At 36.5% G+C, this 13,186-nt stretch overlaps 1 protein-coding gene across 6 annotated transcripts in view; it reads right to left on the reverse strand.

The window, feature by feature from the left end:
• FILIP1 (filamin A interacting protein 1) overlaps window positions 1–13,186 on the reverse strand; it is a 396,243-nt gene that overhangs the window by 255,875 nt on the left and 127,182 nt on the right. The window lies entirely within an intron of this gene.

The following is a 13,186-nucleotide window of genomic DNA, read 5'->3' on the forward strand; positions in this document are numbered from 1 at the left end:
TTATGAAGGAAAATCTTATCATTCTCACATTCAGATCAGTCATTCAAAGTAACACACAAAAAGTACTCCAGGAAAACCAGGATTTGAGCTACCTCTGGTTACTGATAGACTTTTGCCTCATCTTTAACCCTCCAGTCTCCAAAACCAGAGAAGAGTCACTGCTACTCTGGACTCCAATATGAAGAATGTCTCAAGTTACGTTATTAACTTCATTCCATGTCATAAAACACTATATGAATCTCCCCAGATTAACATCCATGAAAAAAAATATGTTTACCTGATTAGTTCTTGGGACTGTCATATTAACTCCATATATTAAATTAACAGCAAGAGGAACCAAGAGAGATCCTCTTAGCCAAATCCATGTGGAAACTAGGAAGGGGCAGACATAAATACATGACAAACTACAATACTGCTCTGGCAAAATTCTCACCAACACCATTAAAAAGGTTGAATCCCTTCCTGTGGTCAAGTTATCAGTTTAAAGATACTCTCCTTGTGACATACAAACTGAAGATAGGCCAAGGAAGCATGTAAAGGCATGGAATCGATATTTTAAGAGTTGCGTACTTGTAATAAGTTGCTTATGTGTTGGGAAACCCTGAAGTCCCTCTGGGAAAGGCTGACACTTTACCCAAGGTGTGTGTGTGTTTGTGTGTACGTGTATATGTGTGTGTGTTCTTTATAAAGAAATGACCTTCATCTCTGTTTAGCTGATACCAACACACATTAGAAAATATCTCAGTTCTTTCCCATTCCGAGCCATTACACTACAACACTGACAGCATGCATCCTTCCCCCTAAATTACTATAATACACATGTAAAATTACATTTGTTCAGACCTTTAAAACTTCCCAGATCTGTGCCAGCCTGAAAAAAACAAAGATTTCTACTAAGATGAGAAAGCTTTCATGTGAAATTAACTGACTCTTCCAGATCACTAATGGGCCTTTTAGAAACTTTATTCACAGTACCTAAAAAGTGGGCTCTGAATAGGGGTTAGAAACGTGTGATTGGGTTATGGGATAGTGCAGAATCAACAAGAGAATTTTTTTTTAATTACAAGGGGGTGGGGTGCAGAAAGATTATTATGTGAAGTATACACATACCCCACATACATACCCCACATGCCACAGCACCAGGTTGAAAAACACTTCATTAAAGAGGACCCTGGGAATGCATCGTTTCACCATTACCAAGAATTCACTTTATGGATGTCTACAATCCAAGAAAATGGAGTCAAATATCAAGAAAAGTGAGAGGAAATAACCCACTGAAACTTTATGGGCCTCAAAAATTTCATTGAAAAGGTAATAGAGGAATTCTTCTCAAACAATACAGATATTTAGAGTTCTCTGTGCTTTTTTTTTTTCCTTTGGTAAAAATCTGGTTCCTCACAATTGTTTTCTTTAACCCTTAAATTAGCTCTCTTTTGTAGCTATTAGCTTATTTTTTTTTAAGGTGAAAGGAATAGCATACAAAATATTTCATTTAATTAGATAATATTGCAGATGAGGCAGGTTGGATACAGAAAGAGGGAGGGAGGGAGAAGTGACCTGACCCTAAGACCCACATCTAGAAGTTCCTTTTGGCGCGCACACCTAGCCCTCACTCAGTTCAGTGCCCCAGAAGAACCGATTAAAAGTGCAGTTCATCAATCCCTTATTAGCATAACCAGAGGGGGAAGGGGCTCTCCAGGCCTTTCTAGTACAAGGATCCCAACCTCAGGGGGTTTCTCCTACTTTGGAGGATGCCTGTGCTCACCACCTTACTTTTGCTTCACGTTAAAGCTTTGGGCTATACACACTGACTAGTCGTTGGATTCTTTCCTGTGACTGAGTCAAAAACCCCCACAGCATCAGCCTCTCGTTGAGGTCTGGGTTCCTCCAATAAGTCCCAGGGCTGACTAGCATCCCAACCTTTGAATTATGCTCTTTAATTATACTAGAATGTGTGCTTGTCTGACTCAATATTCCACAATAATCAGGCTTCCTCTCCCTCTCCTTCTCTCTCAGTCTCTTCCCCTTACCACCCCCTCCCACCCCACCCTACACCACCCCCCACACACAATAAAATGAATTTATTTTTAAGGCTTTCCCCCTGTGGGAATGATTATTCAGTCAAAGCATTTCCTACATAATCCACAGAGGAAGTAGTGTCATTAAGAACTATTAGAAATGTGTGTTTTGTATATAGTCAACAGGGAACTGATTTTTCAACACATCTTGTTAAGACATTACAGTTCAGCTACATCCTTTTCCCACAGTTCTAAGTGTGAGCATTCTGAAAATCCTGATAAACTTACAAATAAGGCTGAACTTCCCGACTTCAAGGATGAGTCATGATGAAACTTTTTAATAAGAAGATAAATTAATGCTATCAATGGGGAAAAGACAAATGAGATGGCATATTATCTCTGCATCCATTTCTAAAACTAAATTTTCCCACCTTGTTCACTTAAAAAGCCATAGTGATCTTTTGAAAGCAAAACGTTAATACCAGTGAAAAGAAAAATAGACATCTGCTTCAAAATAATCTTTAATTAACAATGTTCAGGAGGGTATGAATGGATGGTGAGAGGAGCTTCCATTCAAACATGCCCTGTTAAAGTTTATTGCCTCATTCTGAAACTTATGACAAAAATAAAAATCATTTAATATTCCACAGCTCTGGAGGCAAATAAGGAAAAAAAGTAGGATCATTTCATGATCAGCATTACAAAATGAAAGCTCATTGGAACTGAAGTCCATTAAATACCAAAGAAGAGAAAATTGGACTGAAAAGTAGATAATTGCTTTGGGGGAAAAAAGTCTATTTTTCAGCAAAGGATATGAGCTCTTCAGTATTCTCTCTAAAACAAATAATCATGATGTTTTGTGATGAATGAGTTTGCTGCTTAATGAAATTCTAAAATTACAGTCTAAAAATATAATTTTGGTCTGTTGATTTGATACAGAATTTTAAAAATAGTTACAAACTATCTTTTCACAATGAAACTTCTCAAAGATATAACCAACAACAAGAAAGGGAACAAAAACAATGGGGGGAAATCATTATACATTCCCTCATTCTTTGGCATCAAAATGATATTGTGTTACACTTGCTATAATCAGGTTTTACAGTTTGGAAATACTTGCGTTTCCTATTATTCTAGCTATGCCTCCATTTTGATTTTACAAAATTTTAAAAGAAATAATGCTTACCCCATACAAGAACTGTTTAAAAAGTTGGAAAAGGGATAAGACTTCAACTAGAGATATGAATGAAACTGATCTAGATAGGACTAAGGTAAATCAGAACACAGGGTAAAAGATAATTTACCTTTATTTTAAAACTTCAACTTCTGTGTGAGACCAAAGGGAGTGGTGTTTATACGGTGCAAAATTCTTATTTTGGGTAGCATATTACCTATTTTAACTTGTATGGTCAGTTTAGTTGAACACCGTAAGTACATGGAATTTTGAATAGGGTGTGAAATCTTGCTGGTTTGTCCAGGTTAGTGTGATGCCCTGATATGTCCCAGAGTAATTTGGGTAGTGAATAGAAAAGTATTTGAAAGTCCCCTTGGGGGACTGAAGAAAAAGGAAAAAATATTCAACTTCCCCATTTGGAGAATTCCTGATATTCTCACAAGCAGTGGGGACAACCAAATCAATAGGCCGAGCCCTCAGTCTTGGGGTTCACCCCTATGAAACTTATTCTCACGAAAGAGAAGTTAAGCCTACTTGTAATTATGTCTAACAATCACCCCCAGTGAACCTCTTTTGTACGTAGATGTGGCCTCTCTACACCAGCTTGGCAAGTGAACTCACTGCCCCTCTCCCCTACATGGGACATGACTGCCAGTGATGTAAATCTCCCTGGCAATGTGGGACAGAACTCCCGGTATTCACTAGGACACAGCATCTTGGAATTAAGAAAGCCTTCTTGACCAAAAGGGGGAAGAGAGAAATGAGACAAAATAAAGTGTCAGTGGCTGAGAGATTTCAAACAGAGTCAAGAGGTTATCCTAGAGGTTATTCTTATGCATTATATAGATATCCCTTTTTGGTTTATGGAGTATTGCAGTGGCTAGAGGTACCTGAAACTGTTGAGCTGTGTTCCAGTAACCTTGATTCTTGAAAATGACTGTATAATGATATAGATTTTATAATGCGACTGTGTGATTGTGAAAACCTTGTTTCTGATGCTCCTTTTATCCAGGATGTGGACAGATGAGTAAGCACTATGGATAATAAATAAATAAATAAATAAATAAATAAATAATAGGGAGGATAAGGGGTAAAATAAATTAGGTAGATTGAAATACTAGTGGTCAATGAGACGGAGGGATAAGGGGTATGGGATGTATGAGTTTTTCTCTTTTTTCTTTTTATTTCTTTTTCTGGAATGATGCAAATATCTAAAAATGATCATGATAATGAATACACAACTATGTGATGATATTGTGAGTCACTGATTGCATACCATGTATGGACTATATGTGTGTGAAGATTTGTCAATAAAAATATTTAAAATAAATAACTGAACCTAAGACTATTACAGCCCAAAATTGTAAACTTTCTGAATACCTTCTACAACTGAATGGATAAATAAATTGTGGTATTTTCACCCAATCGCATACTATACAGCAAAGAGAACTAAAAATTTACAATTGTAGAAAACAATGTAGACAAATCTCTCAAACAAAAGGTTGAAATAAGCCAGATACAAAATAGTACATACTGCATGATCCATTCATATCAAGTTCAAAAATAGGCAAGTTCTTCTGCTCTCAGTAGTCATGATGGCAGTTATTCTTGGGATGTGAGGAGAAGGTCTAGAAGTGGGCACAAGAGGGGCTTTGGTTGCACTGATAAATACTGTTTCTTGCTTTGGGTGCTAGTTATACTAGTATACAATTTGTGAAAAACATTCACTTGTACACTTATGATTTATGTATTTTCCTGCCTGTATCATTTAACAAAACATTCAAAAATTAAGAATAATAAAAATCATACAATGCCTTTGAAGCCATGAGCCAGAGAAGCCATAAATTCCTAGTTAAGGCAAAAAAAAAAAAACCTCTACGTTGGTACATCTTGAAGCACATGTGCACATTACTAAACATCATAGCTAACTGTACTAGAACAACTCCTAGTAACTTCAAGGAAACAATTTAGCAAATCCCAACCTGACTTTGTGCCTTCCTTGTTCTCGCCCCATATAAATCCCTAAGTGACATGGAGCGCTACTCTGACAGTCTGCTACCACCCAGAACTAGCTCCAGGTTGGTAAATTCCCTAACAAACTGTTACTATTTTGCTACAGGAGTGGCCTGCTTCATTTTTCAGTCTTAAGTGCCCATTGAATTTTGGCAGGACATATTCTGTTGGTTCATGGCCAGAAAATGCCTGAGTTCTTATTTTTTAGAGATGCTTACTGAAATATTTACATGAAATAATATGATATCATGCTTCAAAGCAATCCAATGTAGGGAGAAGAAGAAAAGTGAGTGGAAGTATAATGAAACATGGTTGGCCATAAATTAATAATTGTTGAAGCTGGGTAATGGGTTACCATTATACTATTCTCTACTTTCACATATATTTATATGACTTGAAAATTTTGGATCTAATTGAATATTCACATGGAAGTCACATTGATTTCACTGATGTCGTGAGACAATTAAGAAGAAAATTCGATTTATAATACTGATACACAGTAATAGCAGCTGAGATCAAAAGTTGAGCAAGAAGGAAATTAGAAAGGGCTGCCTGAGGCAATTGACACACACACACACACACAAAACCCACTGGAAAAACTGGCTTCATCCTTACTTTCATAAACAAAACTCATCAGCACATTGTTCTGTCTATCTGAAAATTAAAAGAGAAAAAACCTAAAAGTAAGATATCTAGGCCCAAAAGCAAAGGAAATTTTGTCATTACTAGGATTAAACACTCAGAGTGAAATAGGGTGAGAAATGCTCAAAAATGCTTGAATTTGGTATCCATTTTACATCTGAACAGGTCCTCATATACTCAATATTTGCATTCTTTAGTCTGAAATAGAGGAAGAATTGGAACAAATAACCAGAGACAGAAAAGTGTTTTGAAATGCTGAAGTGTCTTAAAGCTTTCCTTTCAGTTACCTACCTTGAGGACTGTGAAAGGAAAACAAAACAGAGTTACTATGGCTAAAAGATTTAAAATAGTCAGGAGGCCAATTAGGTCACTTTTATGTAAATCTCCCCCAGATTTCACAAACTATCAAAACATGCAAAGCCTCAAGCAACAAAGTTCCTCAAAACTTTAAGGATTTCTGGACACCATAAACAAACCACAAGAAAAATAAATCAGCAAACCCACTTGAAGGACATTTGAAGCATACTCCCCTCTCCCACCCCAATATCCACCAATCACAAACAATTTCTATCACAATTTGGGTTGCTACCTGAATCTGTGCTCCTCAAATTGCAATTCTAAGACCCCCAAATAAACACCTTTGTTGCCTTGTGCTCAGTTTGCTATTTTTCAGGGGATAAGACTACAGTTTAAGTCAAAAGCTTTGTGTCACATAAATTTAAAAATATAAGTAGAAATTGGAATTAAGTAGAGTGAAACAAAAAAAATGAAAATTAGAACGCAGTAACTTTTTCAAAAACAAAATTTACCTCTATAAGATCATTACAATTTCCTGTTGACTCTTTAGCCAGTAAAACTAGCATTAAAGAATAGTTAATGATCAGGAAAGAAATTCAATGAAAGTTAAGTGAGAAAAGGCAGGCAAGAAAACCATATTATGTGTGCGTAGATTTGTCAATAAAAATATTTTTTTAAAAAAGAAACCACATTAAATATATTATGGTTTTATCTCACTTGGGAAATACCCATATATGGAAATAAATGCACACTATACCTGAAATTCAGAGACCATAATAATTACAATAGTTATCTTTGAATGATAATATTTTAAGGAATTTTCTTTTTTTCATTTTTCCCCTATGTTTTCTAAATTTTTATATTTACATTCTGTTTTCATAATAGGAAAAGGAGATTATTTAAAATTATTGCTGACTGGGGTGGTTTTCTAATATTTTGCTGATGCTAGAAACTTGAAGTCATGCCTGTTATGAATTGCCTTGTAACTACTCAGGATTTCAAGCAGTTTGCCTCAGGATAATGTAATAATTAAGCAAATGAACACAGCTGAGTTTTGTCTAGCATGGGTCTGGTATTCAGTTTTTTTAATTGAATTCCTCTTAATATTTGCTCACAGGAAAAAAAAGGTCACCTCTCATGACTCTTCAAAATGAACTAAGATTGCTTTCCATACTCTATCTGGATTCTTCTGCTCTTTTATCCTTACTAACGTTTTTATTCTTCATATCATTGGCTTTACTTCTTTAGCTTTCTGGTCCAACACTTTCCCTCTAAACTCAGACATATTTGGTTTCTGCCTAGATTCTGCATGGTATGGGAGGAAATATTTTCACATTTAGGGTTTACCTGAGGAAAGTCTCCAGCCAATGTAATGCTGTTAAGTTTACGTGAAAAGGGACAGAGAAACATTTTCTCCAGAAATAACTGAAATATGACATAGCTAACTGAATACATCTTATGGTAGGAAGATCCCTGGAAGAAAAGGGTCTTTGCCCTGACCCAAGTAGCAAGATGATTTAAACAAATAATTTGATTCCTCTTAGCCATTTCCTCAGTTGCCAAGTGGGAATGATGCAGCCTAATTTTCACATCCTATCACTTCTGCTGCCAGTCACGCAAAGAAGACAATGGGAATTGATCCATAAGAGCGGAAATAGAGAGTGAGAGAGAAGAGCAGGCAATGACAGTGTCGGAGCTCACCACGGTTAATTTTCATTACCTAAAATAATTTTCATTGCCTAAAATGTGTTACTTATTATAAACTTTGTTTCTTCCGTAAACATCTTTTTACAAAATACATGTGATTGCTTAGGTTTTAAATAATTCTAAACTGTTGAAAACTGTCAAATATGTAAAAACTAGAGAAGCAGGAACATTTCTTTTTAAAAATTGGCTAATCAAATTGGTTGTAGCCTTGTGGAGGGAAAAAGAAATGTTACAGTTCCAAAGCAGAATTTTACTTATTTAAACTAACAAATAGTATTCTGATATTCTGCTTTTGCATTTGCCTAGAAATTCTGTCATGCTGTAAAACAGGTGAATTCAAATGCAAATCGACTGACTGCATTAGTTAGAAAATGAGCACATGCATTATGGAGGCAAAGGACTTAAACAACCCACCAAAACCTTAAATTTCCAGATGTTTTTCAGTCTATAAATAAAAAGGTGAGACTGACAGGACAAGCTTTGAGGAGGGAGTTGGAATTGGTGGAAGGAACATAGCTCATGCTGCTGCTGGTTCAGACCTGCAAACATGAGGGCTGGCCCAACGCTAAATAGTTTCCTCAAGAAAACATGAATCCCACATGTTTGCCTTTGTGAGATTCAATGAAAATTTGCTATAGAATATACAAAATAAAAATGGAGTGCATACTCTGTATGAGGCCCTCTAAAGCAATAGTTTTCAACCGGTGGGCAATTTTATCCCCCAGGGGACATTTGGCAATGTCTGCAGACCTTTTTGGTTGTCACAAACTGGGGGTGAAGGGGCGGGGAGGATTACTACTGACAAGTAATAGATAGTAGGGAGGGAGGCTGCTCAACAGTCTACAATGTACAGGATAGCAACCCAAAGCAAAGAATTATCTGGCCTAAAATGTCAATAATGCTGAGGTTGAGAAACCATACTTTAAGGGGGAAAAAAAAAGGAATCAAATAAGAACCTGTCTTCAAGAGCTTAGAGTCTGGAAACGAAAATGAGACAGCCATAACAAAATAGGCAAAGCAAGATGAGTTATAAGGAACGTACAGACAGGTAAGTACAGCTTCAGGGAAATTTTTAAAAAATAATACTATAAATATCCATCTTATCATTGCTAAAATAACTAAATTTAAAGGTGCTAGTGATTTTTATAATTCTTTTTAAAATACGTAAATAAAAATAAATTAGCCACCAAATGGTTTTAAAATATCTACTCCATTCCTGGGTAAACTTATTACATTCTCTGAAAAGAAAAAGCTGAGTAATTGTCACTATTCTCTGGAACTCAGAGCAGATTTACAGGACTAATTCCACATGAACATTACCAAGATTCATTCTTTCAGATATGTAATGAACACCTATATAGAACAGGCACTTAACCAAAGGCAAAGTTCATGCCTTTATAGAGGATTTTGTTCAAACCAACAAAATGCATGATTTCAAAGTGTGACTTCTGTTTCCAAAAATAGTGGACTATGGTCTAATTACCTCGTAAATCTCCCCACAACAAAACACCGAGAAATACCAGAGCAGTGAGTGTGAGCTGACAATGAGTTTTCTGGAATATGGGGGTGTATTACTCTCAGAATCAAATGGATCTTTTTTTTTAATTTTAAAAAAATATATAACAACAAACACAAACATTCTTAACTTATGATCATTCCATTCTACATATATAATCAGTAATTCACAATATCATCACATAGTTGCATATTCATCATCATGATCATTTCTTAGAGCATTTGCATCAATTCAGAAAAAGAAATAAAAAGACAACAGAAAAAAATTCATACATACAATCCAATGAATCTTAATGGTCAGGCAGGGATAGGATATGAGGTTACATAAAGATTAGGGTCTAGAACTGAGACACTTGCATAAAGCTAGGACACTTAGAAGAACAACAACAACAACAAAAATTACAGGCACAAGAAGTTAATGTAAACCCAAGTTGGTAATCCCCATGGAATACCTAACACAAGCAAATGTTTCTCCATATGGTCCATCCCTTTTGACTGACTGTGTCTCTTCATGGATCGTGAAGCAGTGGCCAGCACTGTAATGCTTCACCCTGCATTGTTTCCCATCCTTCTATCCTCCTCATCTTTTAGTCTCAGTGCCCTGAGATTATACCCCCAAATAAAGTTTATTGCATAATCCTTGTCTCAGGTCCTGAGCTTTGTTGGAGATTCTCAGAAGAGAAGGCCTTTTTGAGGAATTGCCATTCTAAACTGAAACCTGAAGGATAAGAAAGCTATACAAACTACAGAGAGGGAGAGTTATCCAGGCAGAGCCTGTTCAAAGGACCTGATATGAAAAAGAACACAGAATCTTCAAGAAACAGAAAGAAGGTAATCACAGAGCATGGGAAAGAGAAATTTAGAAAGCTACATAAGAGCTCATTCATACAGGACAAAAGTCTCAGGACTGGATCTGGTCCACAGTTACATGGTTTTTCAAATTAGTTTCCAAAAGTTAAATGTAAGGAGTATCACATAAGAATTCTGGATCCTGTTGGAAAAGTTCCCATGATCTAACAGCAGTGGGCCTACATGGCAACAATCAGCTGGATCTAAACCCTTGAGACAAGGTCTATGACATACTGTCCACCACTGTTCCTGAAACCAGCCTTTTTTATTAATTCATGTTGCCTGTTGGGTCACTATGGGCATTTGAATTTGCAACTCTGAATTTAGGACCTTATAGGTTATGGTAAAAACAATGGATTTTATTCTAAGATAAATTCTAAGGATAGCCCTTGAGGTTTTTTTTAGTAATTTATTTTTAATTGTAGTAAAATATATATAACAAAAATCATTTTAACCATTTTAAGTGAAAAATTATTTAACATTGGGAATGATATGATCTGATTCATATATATTGTTTACTATGTAACAATTAGATTGGACAGGACCAAGAATGGAAATGAGGATATAAATGAGGATACTCTTACATAATTCCAGGTGAAAGATTATGGGGGTTTGGAATAAAGTGGCAGCAATGCAGATAGAGAGAAGTAGATTCAAAGTGCATTTTGAAATAAGAAAATACATTATTGTTGATAAATTGGATGTAGGAGGAGAGGGAGAGAGTTAAGAATGACTTGCATTCTGCTGTTGACAACTTGAGCTTTCCGTGGTCAACAACTGAACAACCAATATTTATTGATATTCCATAATACTTTGAGGATTTAATGTGTCATGAAGGATACAAATAAAAGAAACTAATGCCTCAAGGAGCTTGACTCCTTTGGAAGAGGTAGGATTGATACACACACACATACACTTACAAGTAACAAAAAATGATACACAACAATAACTGTAGAAAATAAATACAGCAACAGCTAAAATTCAATGAGAGTGTACTATGCACATAGTACATATATTTCATTAAATTCTCACAATAACTTCCAGAGTTGGACACTATTATCATCCCTGTTTTATAGATAGGAAAATTAAAACTTAGGAAATTTAAATAACTGATCCAATATCACACAGCTTATAATCAGCAGAACTGGAATTTGAGCCCAAGCAGCCCACTAAGGTTCCACAGCCCATTTGTTTAATTAGTACACTAGATTGCTTTTATGTACATATGTTGGGATCAAAACTTACCTGCACATTGCAATTTGAGATGTGTAAAGAAAAAATGCAGGTCCTTTTTATTAAAACCACTATCATCTTCCTCACAAGCCTCCATCAGCAAGTTAGAACGGAGAGTTAACTTTTCTCAAGATTGCTTAAAATTTAGCCCCATTCAATAATTTAAACAGTCCCTTTAGGTAATGTTTCGACTTATCTAGGAGAAAACAAATGTAGACTTCTCAAATTTCTCAGCCTTCCACCACATCCAGATATGCCAGCACAAACGTTCATACATACGCATCTTTTTTCTCCAGATGGTGTCTGGGTCTGCGGGGGAGAGCTATGGTTTATGCAGGGGCAGCGAACCACTGAAGTATCTCTGTCTTGGGCCTGCTGTCCAGGCCCACCTGGTTGCTGCTTGCCCCACTGGCATTCCTGACTGAACTTCTTTGCTGGAATCACACTTGATCTCATCTTTTAGCTTGGTAAAATCTCAGTAGTATTTCTTAGTTGATGGGCCTCAGCTCAGCTCTCAGCAGTGCTGTAGGGGTCCCCACATTTGTGACATATCCTACATCCATCATCTTACCCAATAGTCAGGCTCTTGTGTATACTGCAGGATTACACCCACCTCAGCAGGCCCCATGGCTAGGCTGATAATATAATTTTATTGTCAAAATTGACTTGTGAGAGTGACAGGAGGGCCTATTATAACTGTATAGTAATAACTGGGGCACATTAGGATAGCCTCAAAGTGGGACATAGGGCAGTCCCACTGGGTCTCAACTTAGCTTCCTTGTAAATTCTCTTCTGGAAGTTTCAAGAGCTCCTGGGTCCCATTGTGCAACAAAGGATGGGGGAGAGGTCCAGGAAAGCTAAATTGGGAGGGTTTCTCCACCGAGTCATGTTGTACAGACAAGTTCATTTTGTTGTGGTTGAGTCCCAGGTTGATCTGAGGTAGCCCAAAAGGCAATTTCTTTAAGACTCTAAATAGGAAATAGACTCCCACATCACTATTTAATACATCTCTTTCTTTCCTGGCCTCTTCAGGGAAATGGCTTATCTTCCATAGGGGAAGGAGTTCCTTCTGTTCACTATGAGAAAACTCTGTGACCCATGTTCTCTAGGCTTAGCTAAAGGGCACTGGAAAAACTCTCAACTCCACAAAGCCTTTTTTTCAACCCTATTGTCTTGCTAAAGAGGTCTAGTACCTCTCTTCTTGCCCTGTACTTACTTATAAGATTCAGTTTTAGAAGCAGAAGATCTCAAATGAAAAATGAAAGAGAAAAAAAGTGGGGGGGAAATGCATTGGTTTTAATACTTGCAAAATAAAATTACTGTAATATACAGAAGTACATTACATCATGTTTTGCCTATAGTGAGAGACATATTTTATGTCATTCAAAATTATTACTAAGATTCTTAATGCAAACTTGATAAGCCAAATAAACAGATACCTTTTATGAGCCACTCTATGAGAATCATTAGATCTTCCAAAGCCAAGGTACAGTTGTTTTCAGATCTAAGATCCTGCTCTAAATATTCTAAGGATCTGTGATTTTACCCTTGAAAAGCCAAAAAATATTATACATCAAGTTTCCACATAGGGCTTTGCCTACTCTTTCAAGTGTCTTAAAACTAAACTGCAGGGAATAGGATAGGTCAAATTCACCCCTGCTCCAGAACAGCTAGGGAAGGGATACAGAGACTGCGATTCCAGGGTGTAAGTGACTGAGAGAGTCTTCTGCCCCACATA

The sequence above is a fragment of the Tamandua tetradactyla genome, chromosome 5 (assembly GCF_023851605.1).
Source record: "Tamandua tetradactyla isolate mTamTet1 chromosome 5, mTamTet1.pri, whole genome shotgun sequence".
NCBI lineage: Eukaryota > Metazoa > Chordata > Mammalia > Pilosa > Myrmecophagidae > Tamandua > Tamandua tetradactyla.